We start from the raw sequence: 20,964 nt of genomic DNA, 5'->3' as shown, positions 1-20,964 counted from the left end.
GCGCTCTCCTACTACCTCATATGTTTCATTGATCTGATTGGTTGATGTTAGCCTTGATAGATAGTGATAGACAGATGGTTCATCCAATCACCTGCCAAGTATTTTTTGAAAGTGCCTGCCCTTTTCCAAACAGTTTCCAAGGACGACTTCTCAGATGGTTCTGTGTAACAAACCATCTGGCATGTCAGGTTAGGTGCATTGTTATACAGACTCCAAAGGGCAACCTGTGCATCTGCATGAGATGCAGAAGGACGTGACAAAGCATCGGTATTTGATGACCTGGGAATGAGAACGGGTTGATAGTGTATATGAAAAAGAGAGAGCTACAGCTTAACATTTCCACTGCCACCATCAACACATCCACAATCACTTACTGTAATTTGTATTAATTCATTTCATTTACCACATGAAAGATAAAAGGCCTTTAAGTTGCCTTGAGCAGTAATACAGGCACAGACCTTTATGTTTTGTTCTCAAATGTAAAAAGCTTTTTGCAGCCAAGGACTGAGATGTATCACACGCATGTGCACGATGCAGAAGTGAGGAGACTGCCAGCTGTGATGAATAGCTTTCAATCAGGCTACAAAATGGGTTCACACACCTCTTGGAAGGGGTTTAGTCAGATAATTGCTGTTAGGAAGAAAGGCTATTCGGATTACTTTGTACGGAAGTCATTACAATCTGATGGGGTTCATCAGTCACATGCATAAAAAAACATTTAACCTTGTGAAAGATTGAACGTCTTTTTGAACACATTTTAAAAATAATTTATGTTCACCTAAGATCAGTGAAAGTTAAACTTAATTTGTGTGAGGTTTGAAAATTGTTGAGGTTATTTAGTACTTTGCTGACTGGGGATTTGGTAATAGAAACATTTGTCATTAATCTGTAGAATTTAATCAAACTAAAGTGAGGTTACAGTATCAAGTAATATTATCCTTTATTACTCATTGGTGACCTTTTTAACCAGCTAAATCTGGATTAAAGAAAACAAATCAGTGAGCAGCAATTTGTGAGTAATATGTCAAAATAGGCATGTCAATATGGTACAGTAGTATACATAATCTTTCTAAAGCATCTTTCATCTTGTTAGAAAATACTTCATCACACTTTATAAAGGCAGAAGAAAACAGAAACTCAAAACTCATCAAAAGAAAATTGAGGATGTCTTAGCACCACCCACACATCCATAGATCACTGAAAAGTGATCTCTGGAAAGTGCAATACAACAAGACCACAGCAATAACTAACCACCTTAGATTTGTCACAATCAAAAAAATACATAACAAAGGTGACACATTGTTTCCTAGATCTATATGAGCACAGGCCTAGTCCCTACCCAGCTCTGCATATGCTGTGTAAGGCAATGGATCCAAACCTGGGAGTGGGTATTACACAACCAGAAGAGGTGGGTGGGATAAGCTAGAATGCTTACTTTTGTCTTGGTCTTAAATTGACTGCTGGAGCAAATTCTATTTTTTAGATTGATTTTTATATAAAACCATCAATAAATACATTTGTGGTAAATACCCATGCCACTGAGTCCCAGATACTTAAATAGGTCTTTCTAGCAAAGATACACACAAATCAAACAAACAGCAAACCACAAAACAAAATTTAAAAAACAAATAATCTGTACAACTGGAAAAACAAACTCCTCTCTTGAAGCAAATGTCTCTCCCTCACCTTTGCTGTTAGTCTCCCCTGTGTGTCAGTGAGTGAACACAATTCAACCTGTCCCAAGCCAATTAACCAGATCAGGACAGGTGCGCCAGCTGGCATGATGGGAGGGAAGCAGTCCCACTCCATCTCCACTTAGCACTTAAAGCTTGCCTAGCCATGCCACACAGTGTCAGCGTATGGGCATGCTTTGCCCTGTCCCTAGGCAATTAACCTGCATTGGAACAGAAAGATGGAGCCACATCCTCCCTCTTCCACTAGCCAGTAATCAAATCACACCAAACCTCACTGCAAAGGTATTAAATATATGTTTTATAAGCATCGTGTAATTCATCTGTTGAAATTAAAGATTATAGACACTGCAAGTCTGGATATCAAAAAGGATGTGTTGCATATCCCAAAGGTATTTTGCTTGTGGTTATCAATTAAACCAACAAACAAACAAAAAAACAATATATACTACTCTTAAGCTGGTGCTGAAGACCAAACAGAGTAATTTACTGTTTTCAGTGCTGTAGAGGCAACAGAAAGTGCTGGATACCTTTACCACCATCTTGAAAAACAGATGGTCATAGAAAAATAAGAGATATGCAAAAATGGTAGTCACCTGTCTAAGAGAAACAAATCTGTAATCAATATGCAGCGGAACATACTCAGCTAATCGTATTATCCACCTACATCACACAGCCATGTGACCCAGCCAGGCTGACTTGTAGGTGTTACAGTACAGTATATACAGTATATAGTATGCATAAGAAGCTGTAGACACAATGAGAAGAGACAATAATAACATTGATGAAGAACATAAAGGATTTAAGGATTGCCTGCCACTCAGGTGATTCACAGAAACTGCAACCTGAGAGTCTGACCATGAGGGCTCTAGCCACACTGATTCAAAAAGCTGAAATCTCCCAGGTCGTCAGATGATTGCTAGAGAGGGGCAACAAACCAGAGCTTAAGCAGCAGAGCCAGAAGTGTGACCCAGAAGCAGGAGTCTGTCGCCATTGTGCCATTTCTGGCATCCTCTACTCTCAGGGCTGCCACATTATGTTGCTCAAAACGAAGCCCTGAGAAATTGTTTATAGTTTCATCTGAAACTGGAAAGACCTGTTGTAATAAACGATTGCAAAAGATTTGGCTGGAAAACTACAAAGATAATTCCCTGAGCGTCACACACATTCAAAAGAAAGATGATAATGAGCTTGTGCTATAGTTAGGGACATAGCAAACCTATTTTGCTAGCATTTTTGTACAGGGGGAGCATTCTTTTTTGTGAATGAAAGAGCCACCATATTTTGAGTCCTCAACCGAGGTTTCTTACATCAGTGCTGAAACTGGAGCTGTTGGGGGTAGAGACGAGTCAAACACAAGCTTAAATTGTTGGCTTGTCTGAAGCAGTGGGGTAACATCACAGGGTCATAGCCAAACTGGGAGTGTGGCGCCAGGGGTCAGTATGCTGTTCAGCGGGGTCTACAAGACTTGTCGTGCCCTCGCACCCCTAGGTATTCTGTTGTATGCATGTTGTAGCGGTTTGGGCAATTCGTATTATCCTCAACCCCACAAAGGATACATGGTTAACTCATGACCCACAAAAAAAATGCTTTCGAAAGACCTTGTGGTATTGTATAAACAATATAAATAACACAAAATGAACACTTAAATAGAGTTAATAAGGACAAACACACCACCATTTGAATTTCCCAAAATCATATTAGAGCACTCACACAAAAAACAAAACTCTTCCACCAATCAGTCCAGGTCCATAAACAAAAATAGTGCTCCGTTCCGGGTTTTCCCCGTTTCTCAATACAGTTCCGTTTAAACAGTCCAGTTCCAACAAAATAATCCGCCTCGGGTTTTCCCGGAATTCCAAACAAAAATAAGGAAGTCAGTTCAGTTCTTCACCCCAAAAGCCCAGTCGAAAGAAAAAAAAAGAAGAAAGATAACGAAAAGAGTACAGTGAAGTCACCCGGCCTAAGCCGACTCACGGTTCAGGGGACGGGTGGCAACGTGCGTTGTCCGGCGTTGAAAATACGGACGATTTGGTGTATTCGTGGCGATAGGCAGAGAGGCTGCAGTATCCACGGCTCGCGGGCAACCAAGGTAGATTTACCGACGCGGACTGAAACGCGCGCTAATCGCCAAGGATAGGCTTACTCCGGACATGAGGGTTTCTCTCCTGCTGTTGCACACACCGGCGACCCCCGCCATACTGAATTAAATCTACTGGTAGAAAGACGGAAGAGGCGGGACTCCGAGGGAGTGGCAACGTGGAGCTAGCTCACTGGCTGACTGGGCTAGTGGGGTGTGGAAGTAAGTAAAAAAACAACAGAAAACAGAATGGGCAATCGTATACCAAAACATAACATATATTTACAGCATGAATGTAAGGCATTTGCCTAGTCCCGAACATAGTTCAAATCCCCATTATTATTATCTTTTTTATTCTGTGGGATTGATCGCCACACTCTTCCCCCCTTAACAAAAAAAAGAAAAAAAAAGAAAGAAAAAAGAAAAAAAACCCAAAATAGAGCTATATCAATATCAGCCCCCCCTTTTTTTTTTTTTTTTTTTTTTTTTTTTTTTTTTTTTTTAAATTTTTTTTTTTTTTTATAGGTCTATTAGATTCTTACCCTTCTCCCCTGACTCTCTCAAACTTTTGGTTTTTATTTTCATTTTCTCAGGAGGCCTAGATGTTACCATAGGAGGACTTGCTGGAAAACCAAGGAAATCCTCATCCATGGTTTCTTCTTCAAATATCTCCCTTAACTGCCTGTTTTGCTGCTCTTCCACTTGCTGAGCAGTGGGGTAACAAGGCTTGAGGTGGGAGATGTGTACTATTCTCCGGTCTGTTCCACTCTCCTCCAGCACCACTTCATAGTTCAGAGGCCCCACTTGCTGAAGGACACGGTAGGGGCCCTGCCACTTGGGAGCAAGTTTCGCTGTGAAGGCTTTTTCTGCTTTGGAAAAAGGATGGGCTCGTAGCCAGACTCGTGCTTTTTCTGCCAAACACGCTTCTCTGCGATGCTTATCATAATTTCTCTTCTGTCGCTTACGGGCCAGAGAGAGATTCTTTGCAACAAAAGCTTTGAGGTCATCAAGCTGTGTGATTTTTTGGTAGACAGACGAGTCGGGCAGGGCATTTCTAGGCTGCAGCAAGACATCCAGCGGTCCCCTGAGTGGTCGCTGTAGGTTGAGTTCAGCCGGTGTGACTCCTGTGGACTCCTGAACAGCAGAGTTCAAGGCAAACCTGAACTCATGAAGGTGTTTATCCCAGTTTTTGTGCCTGGAGCCCACATAGGAGGCCATCATAGTTTTTAAGGTCCGATTCACTCGCTCTGTCAAATTTGTCTGTGGGTGGTAAGCCGATGTGAGTTTGTGTGACACATTCCATGTTTCACAGGTAGCCTGGAAGATGGAGGAAACAAATTGAGAACCTCGGTCAGAGAGAATGTACTCAGGTATTCCCCATCTGGTGACAATCTCCTGGATGAGAATGCGTGAGATGGATTCAGCAGTGGCGTTCCTTAAAGGGAAGAGCTCCACCCATTTGGAGTAATAATCCACAAAAACCAGTAGGTAAACATTTCTGCTTGAACTCCTGGGGAACGGACCCATTAAGTCCATGCCCAACATTTCCCAGGGACGGCATACCAGTGTTTGCTGTAGTTTTCCAGCTGGTTTGCGGCTTTCCGGTTTGTATAGTTGACAGACTTGGCAATTTGTCACATGTTGTTTGACATCCCAGCTCATTTTGGGCCAGTAAACCAGATTCTGCATCCTCCTGTATGTTTTGTATCTACCCAGGTGGCCAGCAAGGGGGTCTTCATGGAATGATGTCAGAAAGTGGGAACGCAAGCTCTCAGGTATGTATATTTGGTATATGGTTTTATATTCCAGTTTCACAACCCGATAAATCAGATCCTCAAAAATGGTGTACAGAGTGTTGTTGTTTGCTTGCATTTCCCCCTTCTCTTGGATGTTTTCATAGAGCGTCTGACACTCAGGGTCGTTTTTCTGGGCATTCCACACCTCTTGGACAGTGATGGGCATATCCTCTGGAAACTCTGGTTTGCCAGACACCATTGTGGCGCAGAGAGGATAGTGAGTAGTGTCAGATCCATCACATGGAGCTCTAGATAGGGCATCTGGCACAGTATTATATCTGCCTTTTCTGTACTCCACCGTGAAGGTGAACTCTTGAAGCCTGAGAGCCCACCGGATCAGACGGGTGCTGGGTTTAGTGGTCTTAAACACCCATAGGAGCGAAGAATGATCCGTAACCACTGTAAAGAGGCGTCCTTCCAGATAAACTCTCCACTTCTCCACAGCCCAAACCACAGCCAGACACTCCAGCTCTGTAGTGGAGTAGTTTTTTTCAGCTGGGTTAAGGCTGCGGCTGCCATAAGCCAGGATTTCTTCGGTCCCATTGTTAGTGCGTTGAACAATCACTGCACCCAGCCCTACCTCACTGGCATCAGTGTAAACCAGGAATGGAAGATCAAAGTTCGGATGTCCGAGGATAGGAGGATTCGTTAGATGCTTTTTGAGAGTATCGAAGGCAGTTTGACATTCAGGGGACCAGCAGAACTTGACCCCCTTTCTTTTCAAGGCATTGAGGGGCTCTGCAATTTGTGAAAAATTTGGCACAAACCGATGGTACCATCCCGCCATTCCCAGGAACCGCTCCAGAGATTTCCTGTTGGTGGGCACAGGGAAGTTCTGGACAGCCTGGGTTTTCTCTGGCTCCACCTGAACCCCCTGTGCTGACACAACGTGTCCAAGGAATGTCAGAGAGGTACGGAAGAACTTACTCTTCTTTACATTAACAGTGAGCCCTGCCTGCCTAAGCTTGTCCATGATGGTTTGGACATCCCTGAAATGTTGCTGCCAGGAGTTGGAGTAAATGATGATGTCATCCAGATACACAAAACACGTTTCTCCCTTGAGTTCGCCCAAGACAGTGTCCATAAGCCGCTGGAAGGTGGCTGGTGCGTTTTTCAGGCCAAAGGGCATCACCTTGAACTGGAATAGGCCGTATGGACAGATGAAAGCGGTCATGGCTCGGGATTTTGGATCCATCTCCACTTGCCAGTATCCACTGTTGAGATCCAGAGCAGTGAATACAGTGGCTCCAGCAAGGGACTCAAGGATTTCCTGGATGGTAGGGAGGGGATAGGCATCAGTGAGAGTTCTGGCATTGGGTTTTCTGTAATCTACACAGAACCTAGGCTTTCCGCTTTTCCTGGGGACGATCACCACTGGAGAAGCCCATGGGGAGGATGAAGGTTCTATAACTTTACTTTCCAGCATTTCATCCAGAAGCTCCTTTAAAACCTTCTGTTTTGGTGGAGAGAGACGGTAGGGTTTCTGTTTTATTGGCATATCCTCCGTCATGAACATTTGATGCTTGAGTAGTCCTGTGCGCCCGACTTTGGTAGTGCAGACATTGATGTTATAATGCAGCATCTCCAGAAGTCTCTCTCTCATTTGCCCCTCCAGGTGTGAGCCTTGAACTGCCTTCTCCAAAAGATCTGTCATGTCTGGTAATTGAGGTTGTAAAATCTCTGGAGCATTTGCCAGGAAGAGGACAACATGGTTGCCAGCCCCCTCCCCCTCTGAGGTGCCGGGGTGACACGCTTGAAAAAAGTACCGCCCCGTCTCTCCGCGGAACCAGTAAGTGCCACCTGCCACATCAATGTGCATCCCACTGAAAAACGCAAAATCCAGTCCCAGTACAACAGAGAATGCTAGTGCCTGAGGAGACAGCACAACCATGGGTATTATCCAGGTCTTCCCATGCAGGCAGATCTCCATATCTGTCCATCCAAGAGGATGCTCCTGTTTCCCATTTGCCAGGTACAAGGGGACGCCTGACCATGGGGTAAGTCTGGATGCAGGTGGTTTAATGCTCATCCACAGGTTTTCATTTAGCAATGTGTATGATGATCCTGTGTCCAGAATGGCTGTCCCTTCCCAGGAGCCGATGGTGAGAGGCACCTTTAACTGCTGTGGTAGTGGGCTGCCGAAAGTGGGAGCAGCACTGTGCCTATAGGCAGGCGTGAAGGATAGACAGGGGGAAGGTGATGGGGACTGCTCTACTGATGGACCAAGAGCACTTGCAGATGGATGAGTCATCCCTCCGGACCCTAATTGCTGATGTTGAAGTTGTGCTAAGGCCGGAGGTTTGTTCCTCTTCTGATTATTGGAAGTCGGACACGCATAAGGAGGATGGCTCCCTTTACAACGCCAACAACTCACTTGAGAGGAGGTGCTAGGTCGTGTAGTGGTTACAGATTGTGGTGGTGGAGAGGGTGTCTGTATTGGTTCTCCTTTTTCCTTTAGTTTGCTCCCCTGCTTCTTCCGCAGGTCATATTGTGCCTGGCTCAGTTTGTCCTTCTCCAGCTGCTGCCCCAATCTGACCAATTCCTCCACTGTTTCCACCCTGCCTCGCAGTTGGCTGGCCATACGGGGATTGATGTTCCTGAGGATGAGTTTAATGACAGCCTCCTCTGTAATGTCAGGCCTCCAGCGACAGCATAATGAACGATACAGGTAAGCAAAGTCTCTTATGCTCTCATCCTCTCCTTGAACCCGTGTCCGCACTCTTTCTGCCAGCTCATCCTCATAGTCCTCAGACAGGAAAGCAGAAAGGAACTTGGACTGGAAGTCTTTCCATGAATGAGTAGTTGCACGAGTCACATCCCACCAATCCCTCGCAGTACCAAACAAGACATTCCTGAAAGTCACCATCAGTTCCCCATCAGTCAGCGGATTGAGAGCCAAGAAATCTTTACATCTGTCCAAGTACAACAGAGGGTCAGGGTTGTCTTCCATCCCGCCAAAGGTAGGAAACTGCAATTTAAGGGGACATTTCCCCATGAAATGGCGGCCCAAATCCCCTGAAATGGGAGAATCATCTGGTGAACACGGCGGACTCTCCAATACTCCTGCATGCATTGTCGACTGCAGCCGATGCCGCTGGGGAAGTGCCGCCTGATCACTACCAGGACTAGTTTGAACCGAGGCATCGGCTAGTGCGGACACACGGAGATTCTGTGTTCTAATGGTGGACATGTCACCCACCATCCCCTCCAAATGTTGGGAGCACTTCCAGACCTCAGACTGTAAGTGCGTGATATTCTGTAACACAGGGCTTAGAGTTTCCTTCATCGCCTTTAATAGGTCTGCATGGTGGCTTTGCAAGCGCCAGTTCAATGTAACCGAGTACTGTTCACGTACATAATTGAACTGTTTATCCATGGCCGATCTCAACTGCCGCAGTTGCTCCTCATAGTATGCCGTAAGATCCTTGGTCACAACACCTAGAACAAGCTTGAGTTCCTCCTTATGGTTGCTCTGTGCCTCTGAAAGGGACTGGAATCCTTCCTGGATGCTAATATGCCAAGATTCCTGGGCCAAGTGCTTGGGCCCTGACCCAGTGGTGGCTTCCGATGAAGCAGCACCACCTTGCGGCAGAGCGAGCAAAGGTAGCGTCAAGTCGGAGTCCCCACACAAATCCATGTCCAATAACGAGTGATTTGTCATAGGTGAACCAGAGATTGGTAGAGGATCCTTTAATACTCCCCCAACTAACACAGAACTTTCTGCTTCAGGTCCAGTTTTGTGAGCCTCAGAGGGGAGGTTCAAGATATCCTCCAGAGCTGAAGCCATCCTTTGCATTGAGACACAACCACAACCCACAACCAATAATGATTGTTTGCAGTTTTTTTTGTTTTGTTTGTTTGTTTGTTTGTTTACATACAATAAAACAATTTTTCCCACAACACAGTCTTTTTTTTTTTTTTTTTTTAGTATTTTAGGGTTCTTTGAACATTGGGCGCCATTTTTTATGTAGCGGTTTGGGCAATTCGTATTATCCTCAACCCCACAAAGGATACATGGTTAACTCATGACCCACAAAAAAAATGCTTTCGAAAGACCTTGTGGTATTGTATAAACAATATAAATAACACAAAATGAACACTTAAATAGAGTTAATAAGGACAAACACACCACCATTTGAATTTCCCAAAATCATATTAGAGCACTCACACAAAAAACAAAACTCTTCCACCAATCAGTCCAGGTCCATAAACAAAAATAGTGCTCCGTTCCGGGTTTTCCCCGTTTCTCAATACAGTTCCGTTTAAACAGTCCAGTTCCAACAAAATAATCCGCCTCGGGTTTTCCCGGAATTCCAAACAAAAATAAGGAAGTCAGTTCAGTTCTTCACCCCAAAAGCCCAGTCGAAAGAAAAAAAAAGAAGAAAGATAACGAAAAGAGTACAGTGAAGTCACCCGGCCTAAGCCGACTCACGGTTCAGGGGACGGGTGGCAACGTGCGTTGTCCGGCGTTGAAAATACGGACGATTTGGTGTATTCGTGGCGATAGGCAGAGAGGCTGCAGTATCCACGGCTCGCGGGCAACCAAGGTAGATTTACCGACGCGGACTGAAACGCGCGCTAATCGCCAAGGATAGGCTTACTCCGGACATGAGGGTTTCTCTCCTGCTGTTGCACACACCGGCGACCCCCGCCATACTGAATTAAATCTACTGGTAGAAAGACGGAAGAGGCGGGACTCCGAGGGAGTGGCAACGTGGAGCTAGCTCACTGGCTGACTGGGCTAGTGGGGTGTGGAAGTAAGTAAAAAAACAACAGAAAACAGAATGGGCAATCGTATACCAAAACATAACATATATTTACAGCATGAATGTAAGGCATTTGCCTAGTCCCGAACATAGTTCAAATCCCCATTATTATTATCTTTTTTATTCTGTGGGATTGATCGCCACAATGTAATCAACCAGACAGTCACCTTTGCACTTAAGCCCTGTCTGGTTCACACATATGATAGTAGTTACTGCTGTAGTTATCCAGATTAGGGTAATGATTTGTTGATTCTGATGAGATTGTTATTATGATATGTCCTTCAAAGTTCAATATGATGATTCAGTTTTTAGTAAGTGTCAAAATACTATTGACGTTTTGAGAAATATATATTTTAGTGACAAATTAATTACTTGTTTTGCTTTACTTTTTTACTTACTTTGAGATACCAAGATATACAGTTAGAGAATGTGTATTTATGGGTCTGTCTGTCTTTTAGTGTCATTGTGGCTTTAATTTATTTCAATAAATCAATACAGTATGAGATTAATTTCAAAAGATAAATCAATGATTTTATTATGACAGCATAATAATTCATGATCTACAACTATTCCACCTTTAAAATAGTCTATGCAACTCAATATTGTTTCATTCGCTTCCCTCAAAGACTGGTACATTATCCAAACCCATTACCTACCTCTTTCCAATTCAAGCTTACTTTGCCCCAAAGTGGAATAAAATACGATTAATGATTTCAATTACTATGACCCTGCTTGCCGTTTACAGTGCCTGAAGTCTGGGCGAGGGAGCTGTGCTGCATAAAAGCCGATGGTGAAGGACATTTACTAGGAGAATGATTCAGTGAGGAGGCTGGCAGTTTGTGCTGGCTCATCAGTGGGGGAACAGAGCTTCTCTTTGTGTCGGAGCCTTCCCATTGCTCAGCTTGGAAACCACATTGTAGGTTCATGCTGCTGATGCTGCTGGCCTGCCATTCTCTTTTACAGGTCTCAGGTAATGGCAGATTGGTCTCATGAAATTTCTGAATGAGCAGAATGTCTTAAACATAAATAATGTGGCCTGTGAAGGAAAAATGGGAAACATACGTTACTTCTGAATTAAAAAACATGGCGGGTGGGTCGAAAAGAGAGTATTGTATACTGAAGTTTAATGGAGGTTAAAATAGAGGACAGCTGTGTATATTTACTTTCAACTTTGACTATGGATTTAATCTTATGCAAAGAGCTGTTTCCATTTCAGAGTTTACCAAAATCTTAACATTAATGAAATCATTGTTTAACCCTTTGCGCAACAAAATGTGACCCCCCCAAGTCATAAGTCAATGCGTTATCAAGAGCGGAGGAATAATAAAATTAAGAAATTAGTTTTATCATCCACTGACACCCATTCTGATTCCTCCTGATGTTTCTCAGATATGTACAGTATAAATGTGTGATAGGAAAATGTGAAAATCTGTTGAAGAGTCAGTGCTAGCAGCATATCATAATGGAATCTTATAAGGCCAACATGAGTAATTTCTTTTTTACTCAATGTTATCTGAAAGCAGCAACAGAAATAAAACTTGTTTTCAGATTAAATGCAAGTTTTTATAATGCATTAAAATACTGAAAAATGTTTAAGTTGATTTGTTACTTCACAGTCCAAAATTTCTATGAAAGGTGAAATGTGTTGCTTATGGTGCCAAAATATTAGAGAATTATCACACAAGTTCATTGTTGGTGGTAGTCAGTCAGTGATTATATCAACTCCCATACCCATACCCATCCCAGCAACCAAACTGAACATATAAAGTTGAAGATAATCTGGTGAACACATCGAGCATGTTGAACACATCAAGCATCTACAAACCTACAGTATGTTTGTGGTCGATAACAAAAAAGAGCTAAAATAAGAATGAATGTTGGACTTATAATTGTTAGGTGGCCATGACTCCAGTTCAATGCTAAAGTTGCTCTGCTGAACGTGAAAGCACTTCATTCAACAACTGTTTGCTATCATAACTAATTGATATATATTTTTTACACAATCCTAACAGTCTCCAAAGTTGATTCAGTAAACTGTGTTGGGAAAGGTCTCTCTGATTTTGGGCTGTATGGTTTAGCAAAAAGGAAATAAAGGGGAAGCTGGTTTTATTTCCAGCAGGATTTCAATTTGATCACGTGCCACCCATACTAAAAATGCATGCGCTCTTAGTACTGTAAGGTCCTTTGGATAAAAGCATACACCGTATGAAAAGAAGATGAGACTAGGTGATAGGAGAAGGAATGTGAGAAATGCTTTGAGAGCTTTAAATTGAGAGGAGAGGGTGGGGGTGGGGGGAGTGCTTATGCTTGGCTTGGGGTCACGAACATAATACCGTTTTATTTTCATCTTCACAGGCGAAGCTGAGAAGTCACAGGTATGGCTGCAGATTAACTGAGGCAGACCCGCTTTACCGGTTCCTCCCCATAGTCAAGACCTTCCCCATCATCTTCACAAAGAAAACCCTTTAACAACAAGGTTGCCTGAAGACATCTTGAATATTTAAGAGAGAGAGAAAAAGAAAAAAAAAACATGCACAGACAGCAGCCTTGGAGGCTGATAGTAGATTTTCTTAATTACCTGAACTACTTTTCACAAGGCTTTTGAAGGTAAAATGATGGTGTCTGGTGCCACTGCATCCGTGTATATGACAACTGAAGAAACTAGGTGCCAGTGCATCAAATTTATTTGAAGCTTGTTTGCAGTTGAGCTCATATTTGATGACAATACATTGGCCAGTGGTTGAGGAGTTGCCTGTTCAAATCTGCTAAGGTATCATTTGGTGTTCCTGGTGTTAGTTCCTCTGCCGTGTCATTGGATATGAGGATTTTGTGATCTAGACCAATTGTCATGTTCACAGAATCCAAGCCTGTCATACGGTGGGGTGTTAAGTATCGGTGTGTTGAACAATTATTACAACAAGAAGAAAAAACAGGTGTCTCTCTTTAAGCTACACTTCAAAGCACTCTTTTGGCCTTTGAAGTCATAGCGTGCCAATACCTGGGTGCAATAGATAGACAGCAATCCCATTTGCGTATAATTCCTCTTTTTCATACGTCCACCGCTGAGCAAATAGGAGGAGAAGAAAAGATAGAAATACAAAACAAAACGTGTTAAGTGGATTCTTTCGTCGCCTGTAATCTCCCTGTGCTGTTGAAACGCCTCTGGAAATCGGCGGTGAGGTCGGACAGTAACAATGTCCTTTTCAGCGGGCGATGAAAGAGTTTGAAGTCATTCCCTATTCTGTGTGGGCCTTTGTGCCCCTTATCCACTTATTCAAATCAGTATGGCAATGTGTCATATTAGCAGGCAGAGCAAAAGAACTGAAAAATGCTTTGATATGTATGGAAACAAAAGTGAAAAGACTAGCGGAGAGGGCAACGTGAACACACAGGCCCAATCCACTGATCCTCTCTAGGCTTCTTTGTGACATTCCCGCTTTGGTAGAGGTTACAGACAGCCAGTGTGTGTCTGTTTGTGTGTGTGTGTGTGCATGTAGTTGTCTAGATATGCATATGTGTGCAGAGGAGCAATGGATTTAGGCATGAGGCCTTTTTATATGCCGCATACAATGCCCTCCTCACACTTAGACACCTCCCTCCAGAGAGAGGGAAAGGAATTCTGGGAGTATCAGTCAGCCAGACCGGGGCCCAGATTGACACAGTGGACTTAGAGTGACAGACGATGCGAGGAAAGAGAGAGGGAGGCTCCAGGAGCAGCATCAGGAGGCTGAAGATGTCAGCACCATATCCATCATCCCTGCATATTAGTGAATGCAAGAACTATGAAGCATAATCGTTAATTAGCTGGGGCATGAACTTGCCTTGAAAGAAACCCTGAACATTCCAAGGTCTTCCCACCCTCCCTTGTGCTTTCATTCCCCCCACCCCTCTTCCCCAGTGGCCCAATCTCTCCTTTTACACAACTAAAGATAACTGTAGCCCTTCTTCACCCAGCCGTCCCGTTTTATCATTTGAAAAAACAAAAGGCGAGGAGGGAGAGAAAGGAGAGAGGAGAGGGTAGGGGGGAAAGGCCATTCAGAGTTCTGAGAATGTAGCTAAACAGGATTAGAATTGGCTAGAATAGGGGTAAACAGTAGCATGCTGCATGGGGGGCCAATGGGATGGGAGTTTGCTTGAAGGGGCTGGGTGGGGAAGACAATGGTTAGATTAGCCATCTGTGAGGCTTCTGGTGCCCTGCGTCATTAACCGGCTTAGGGCCCCACAGTAACACCAGACACCGTCCTTCCCCCATGCATTAAGTATCAAGCTTTGGTTTGGTGACAGGGGAGATAGATGTGACAAGGTAATGTCTGATGAAGCTGATAACTGCATATACAAACACACATACGCACAGGCACACATGCATAAATACACTTAAGAGTTTTCCGTACATCTGCTTGCACATTTAAGCCCTTGCCAGCCAACGCACACACACAAATTTAGCATAACCCCCACCCTCCCAACACCAACATGCCCCCACCCCTGCATCCCCAGTCCCAGTTCAGGCATACTCAGTTTGACATTTTCTTTGTCTCCTTTTTTGTCTCTTGAGTAGATCAGTACCATTTTGCATATCACTGCACATCAGTTGGAGGGGACACATGACTAACACTGGGACCTCACTGAGTATTTACCACAGAGAGGAGAGGTGGGACAGTGAAGCAGAAAATCTAGTCTGTTCACATGGGGTACTGATGTTGTTTTAATTCTTTATGGGGAAATTTAAGTACCCATCACCCTAGGATGGTTTTGCCATGTTCCTTTTATGCATACTGCCTATTTTCTCCGTGGTGTCATGATCAGTTTACATCAGTAGACACTGAATTATCATTATTTTATTTACTAATTTATTCATTGTTTATTACTTAACTGTAAAATGAGCTCGCTTTTGAGAGGAGCTGTGTATAAGTTTACTCTAATAACGTACATAAAAGTGATGAAAACTGGAAAACACACAGAAATACAGGTGAAACAAAAAGAAGGGAAAAAATTGAATTTGACAAATAAAGAGGTTCATGATGTGAGAAACTAGATTACATGTCTAATAAATGATAGTAACAATTTTAATATTCCAATTTAACTGGCTATAAATCATTCATGACTGCACAGTTAACAGCTCTCCATGTTGACTCATTAGGGCTTACCCCCTGTAAAGTGTTTATATTATGGCCCTGACATAAATGTATGGTTCGCTGTATGAGGTGGAAATGCATGCAGCGTGCAATGACTGTAGTGCAATTACAATGATAACCTTGCATTGCCAAGCAGATTTGCAAAGCTTAATGGCCACTTGTGCCATTTTGTCATAATCACCATCTCTCCCATTTCACCATATTTCTTTGATGGACAGTCTAATTGACTCCATTTGGTTTTTACAACCATTTCAAATTATTCCTTTCTTTGTTATTACTAACATGTGAACCTGGATTGACTTTATAGCAGGGTAAATGGTAAACTACTGAACTTGATAAAACAGGTATTTCCATCTAATTTGCTCTTCTACGGTTATTGTGGCAAGTGGGTTCTCTTAAATTGTTGCCACAAAAAAAAATCATAATGTTGTCATAGAAATGAGGCATGCAACAGCTGTTATGTTACCATGGTAAAAATACCCTTTTACTGAACCTACTGTCATTTCCTTTCCTTTTTCCTGATCTTGATCTGTCACAGAGCAAAGAGCAGTTTCTTTTGTTACACATCATGAGTCACCATGCTTTTCACCAGTCACCTTCTTTTTCACCTCCTGCCATCTGGCTCTTGACTAGAGGTTACCTAATAAGGTCAAAGCTGGGCCAGCATGTACCCGCTCTCTCCCTTTATGTTTAGCAACAGGACACCTAGGTGAGTGTCTCCTGCTTTGCATTGCCATTGTCAGCTCACCTTGTAATCCTCTCTGACATCTCAATCCTCAATACTGGTTAAAAGGTGTCCTACATAGCCGGCAGAGAATAGACATTGTTCAGTCTAATTGTCAACGTGCCATCCCATGAGAGGAGGGAAGGAAGAGGAGGAGTCTCGGCGCTGAAATGGAAGATTATGTAAAATATAAGGAATATGCTATATTGGTTTATGTATGATGGATGATGATATGCACTCAGGTTTGACAGTGTATTGTGACCAGGTGAAAACAAGGCTTTGGTAAGACCTGGTTGGCTTTGGTAAAATAAAAACCAAAAGTAATTTAAAAAGTGATTTTTCTGTGGACATACAGTATATGCAGAATTCTCCCTTAGGTTGTATGGATGTCATCCCTGCGGGAGATCATTCACAACAAACTTATGTAACCTCATTAGATAATTATGGGAGTCAAGGGGTCATCAAATTTCCTAAAATGCCCACTCTAGCCTTTCATCATTTCCTTTAGCTCCTTTATGCATTATAAGCATTGCAAATAAAGGCATTTTTATGATACTGATGCTCAGTGATACATTTAAACCAGGCACCTAATTAGCCATTATCTACCTGATTGGCTACTGGTGAACTTAAACTGGAGGAGAGCTGTTTGCTTGGACTGATTAATACCATTGTCTCCATTAGCCCTTCTGATGGAGCCACGCAAACTCAAGTGCCACTTTGTGATGACAGCCATGTGCAAACGAGATCCCGATTAATGGATCATAGAATTGTTCATTAGCACTCCACCTGCCAGAGCGGTACTTGAAAAATGCAAATTGGTTGTTGTTTTTTCTCCCCTCCCCCAATCACCTTTCAAGTGCTATTTGAAGTGTAGCCGTGCTATTAGTAACATTTGGGTGTGAGTGAGTTGATTTCGGTGGAGAGTGTGCTCAGACCCAATTCCACAGAAAAACAGAGCTTTCTGCTCGTTGCTTCTGGCCAGTCATTTCAACAGATGTTCAAACCAAATGAATGTGTTTAGATGTCCTTCAGAAGCAGCCAGTTGAATTATTTAACATTTGTCCTTGCAGACCATGTCTGATTCTAAGTGTTAGAGGCATGACTATACAAAGATCAGATTCAGAGGAATTTATTATTTATTGTCTCTAACACTACCTCCGCCTTACAGAAATACAAGGATATCTGTCAAGGGCACAGTTTTCCTCTATGGGTGAGACATCAACTGGAAACTGTACAACCTACCACGATTAGAGTCCTTAGCAGTGACAGCAGTGTGTTCTTAAGAGGATATTACATCTGCATCTATATTTCACAGCATCTTTATCAATTTGTCTCAATGGGATACATCCAGAAGCATCATACAGTACATTCATTATACATAACCCTTTGGCATTAAACACCCCGATGGAACAGTGTAACGAGAGAGGAGCATATTAGCTGTATTTTCAACAACTACTACTGAAAAAATAAAAAATAAAATACCGTCATTCATTGATTCAACATACTTAGATCATAGAAGTACCTTGCTTTTCGGTGCAGAAAAATATATTTTTGTACAACACACAAGAGGTATTTAAAAACAGGATTTGGTGTATTTCCCATCAAATTATTTGTTGAAATTAAGATATATCAATCAACAATGGGTGAGATTGTTGCATTTGATAAGAGTTAATTGAGGGGGCTTACTTCATACTTTATATGAAATTATTGACTCCCTATCTTCTCAAATGACACTAAAGCTTGATTTATGATTGATCACAACTGGTTCTTATGGCGTGTTGTCCAACCATGTTGGAAATCAAATGTGTTTATAGTTGTACTGAAATGTCACACTCAAAAGTAAGTAAGAGTAAAAAAAAGCTGAATGTCATAGAGAGGGGATGGGAACAGGGGAGACACAATATCATTTAAATACGGGGATAATGGCTCATATTTTCAGACAGTCTCTCCTGGAAAGCATTCATAGTGTTGCAGTCTGTTGTTTACATAAAAAGTGACAGAAATAGTTTGTGTCATGAATGAAAAGGAAGACCAGTGAGAAAAGTTCAAACCCTGGCTCCTTTCTCACCTCAGCTGGCCACAGCTGACTAATCACTGCGTAAAGTGGGTGTAAATCGGTGTTGCTAGATGGGAAATGTTAAAAATTATCGTATTTTCAGGAAAATTATTGTACGCGAATCATAACCAAGAGAACAAATGGGCGTAAATGTGTAATTTTCAGAACGACACCACCTATGAATCTAGACACATTGTTTAAAAAAATAAATAAAGAATTGCTGACATAGTTATATGATGCGTGGAAAGCCAGCCTCTCTACAGTATGATATCTGTTTCCACTTAGATTATACATGGGATAGTTTTAGCAGTGGCAATCAGTGTTTGTGAAAATGAGAGCTAAACACTGATAATGGAATTTTTTTTACAATACTCTGTTATCACAACATATTTTCTATCACCTTGGTGCACCCATTGAAAATGTAAATTTGCTAACATGTGTGAAGTGCTTGATCTCGATCACCACAATGTGATAAGAATATGATGATGGTTGATTTGGTTTGACAGCAAACAATTATTCCATCTTTTCATGAAACAAGGAAAGATCTTTCTGCACAGCTAAATGTGAAGACCTTTAACATCACTGTTTAATGTCGCTCTTCAAAAGCAAGACTCATCACAACATAATCTAAAGCATACACACTGACATCAGTAGTTCTTAATTAATCCACATATCTTGTCTTTGTGGCCTGTTATGGACCAGGCAATTTTCTGGGATTCTTTGCAGTGATCTTGTCATAACAGTGCTTCAGGTACTATTCCTATCCATCTGGGAGTGATGGAGAAGGCTCCGTGGGGGATTGTGGAGATTAGGTGTCTTCCTAGATTAGGGCTGACAGGGCGCCACGGCTCATCCCCTCTCTCCCCTGGGTATTTACACAGCACTTGGCTTGCCCACAGGTGGCTAATATGCTGTTAGCAGGGCTTCCTTCACCCCCTATATGGCTTGTGTACATATGTGTATTTGTGTGTGTGTGTGTGTGTGTGTGTGTATGTGTAAAGAGAAACGCTAGTGATAGATAGGAAAGTATAAAGGTGCTGAAAGGCTGCTGGATAATCAATCAAACTAACAGATAAAGAAGTGTGCACACACATATGTGTTCACACCGCAATATCACACAATGGAATGTACATGCAGTACTCAAATACACAAACATACACACTTCCACAAAAGCTGTCAGTGTTCTTTTACTTCTTGTATGCACTGTGACTAAAGTATTCATGTTTTTCTTTTTACCGTTGCAGGTAGTGAGAAAGGCAACAGCTGCTGTGTAAAAGTCTGCATATACAATGTTTTGGCCAGTACAGTTATTGCCTTTGATAAACTAGCATTATTAAGTAGGAGTCACTGATCATAAATGTTTGATAAAAGATAAGTACTGCAGTAAATAGGGGCTGGAATATATTGTCAGGCAATGATTGACCACAACTCTTATAGGTAATTTCAAAGACTTGATATCAAAAGAACAATCACTGTAAGTTTCACTGTAACTCTGCAAGTTTATTATTTATACTTGATATTTATAGGCTAATAGTCAATTTAAATGTTGACTTAAATGACAGGCTGTGTGTAATCAGTGTTTGATGAGTGTTTGTTTGGCTGAAAGGTGCAGAAACTGCACCCTCCTGGTGCACCACCTTCAGATACATCATATGTATTTGCTACTACTCTTATATAAATCATCACAATCTCAGTTCAAAAACACATAATTATCCAGCCTACATCACAAATTTGCTTTCTGACTGAAGACAGTTTGGTGAGAAAAGCTGTGAGACCGTCTGTCTGGGTTTTACGACCTTAGCTGGCAGGAGGGGAGTGAGCTATGTATTTTTGTTCGACCTCACTAATGGAATAGAGGTTCCCATTCAGCACCCAGAGAGAGTGTTGGTTAATCCTACAGATGGTGCTTATCATAGCATTCAGTGTTACCTTTTTGTATTAATATAGAAAACAAATGGGGCATTGTGCTCAGGCAGCACTGAAGTTGCGCTTGCATTCGCTGCTCAGCTGTTTCATTTATTCCTCACCATTGGTTACCAGCTCACTCAGATCCAATCATATTCATACAGGTGTACAGGATGTCTAATTCTCTCTTTTTACCATTTTGCTGATGCCATCTTGCCAGAGCCACTATCCCAACCTCTACCTATGTTGCCATTATCAACTACAATTAAATGTTTATGTGTGTGCGTGTTGTTGAGGCAATTTGTTTTTGCAGCAGAATCCTTTTTTGCAGCTCAGATTCTGTTGATTGTTTACTACACAGTGTGGATAAATGGTTAAAGGTAAATACAGCAAATATCAAAACCAGTAATTGGTTTTTGGTGTTTCTCTCTTGTTCATATGAGCAATTAATTTCATCTTGCGTATTTATGTCAAGTAGAAAGTATTGTTATTCGTCATCTTGAGTAAGTGTGGCTTCTGGTTCACTTGGCGTTTTAATCCATTAAAAAAGTGAGCCTGCTATAACTGTAGAGAAGATGAAAGCAAAGGGAAGTGAAAACATCAATGCCTTTGTACATTGTAGGACAATGGGAAAAGATGCAGATGGGAATTTCATCAGCTGTTTCAAGTTTAGATAACATGAAAAGGTGTCTCTTCTAAAGAGGAATGTAAGGGTGAATTGGTGAAGGGAACAAAGTATGGACAAGTAGAGCACCGCACCCAACCTTCAGGCAGTTTTTCACTTATATAGATTTTCTATGCATAGACCAATTTG

This window comes from Thunnus thynnus, chromosome 8, assembly GCF_963924715.1.
Source record: "Thunnus thynnus chromosome 8, fThuThy2.1, whole genome shotgun sequence".
Lineage (NCBI taxonomy): Eukaryota > Metazoa > Chordata > Actinopteri > Scombriformes > Scombridae > Thunnus > Thunnus thynnus.
The sequence above is the reverse complement of the archived record's forward strand: the minus strand, read 5'-3'. Positions refer to the sequence as shown.